The sequence below is a fragment of the Phalaenopsis equestris genome, unplaced genomic scaffold (genome assembly GCF_001263595.1).
Source record: "Phalaenopsis equestris unplaced genomic scaffold, ASM126359v1 Scaffold187090, whole genome shotgun sequence".
Taxonomy (NCBI): domain Eukaryota; kingdom Viridiplantae; phylum Streptophyta; class Magnoliopsida; order Asparagales; family Orchidaceae; genus Phalaenopsis; species Phalaenopsis equestris.
The window spans coordinates 1-696 of record NW_018207039.1 but is presented as its reverse complement, the minus strand read 5'-3'; the positions used below and the strand labels follow the sequence as shown (position 1 = coordinate 696).

Below are 696 nucleotides of genomic sequence, written 5' to 3'. Positions count from 1 at the left end.
CTTTGGTTAAGTAGCCTCCACATATTCATTACACAACTGCAGCACTGTTATAATCCCTATATTGAATCTTGTAGAGAGAGGGAGTTGCGACCGTTGGTACGCGACAACTGTCGGGTGAAGATAACCAGCCAGGAAGAGTATGCAGACCTTCCCACACTTAATCTTCTCATATTTTACGTTGTAGAAAGTTGTTCAATCTTTTTTCTTTTATTCTCTTAAAATTTTTTCTACCCACAACAAATTTTTCTGTGTGCAGCCCCATTAAAGGTGTTTGGAGAGGTGGATCATTGTTGGCATCTAGCCCTGATTTTGAATCAATGTGTGTATCCAAGTTGGAATATGAAGAGCTTGGGTCCACACGTTGCCGACGGCGGTTTTTCCACTAATTTATATGACAAATAATGGAGCGAATATTACGTGCGCCGTGCGTACTTACGCCCGACAGTGTGGTACAGGGGGGTCGGGGTGTTATGCTATTTTTTTCTTTTACGCTCGTCCCGGATGTACATACGGATGGGCGCATGTAATATTTTTCCCCAAATACTGATATTGAATTGGATATGGTTCCATGGATGGTATCTGAGAAGAGGTGGTTTGAATGCCATTTAGGAATTGTTCTGCCCTGGGATGCATTCAGATTTTGTGCATGTTATGAGATATGCACAGAAGCATATTCGTTTTCTCATGCACTGTCAT

At 42.0% G+C, this 696-nt stretch overlaps 1 long non-coding RNA gene across 1 annotated transcript; it reads left to right on the top strand.

The window, feature by feature from the left end:
• The first annotated feature begins 21 nt into the window (after positions 1–21).
• LOC110034430 lies at positions 22–583 on the top strand. The gene is made up of 2 exons (XR_002295056.1): positions 22–137; positions 257–583. It is a non-coding gene; the product is annotated as an uncharacterized LOC110034430 (long non-coding RNA).
• Positions 584–696: the final 113 nt, after the last annotated feature.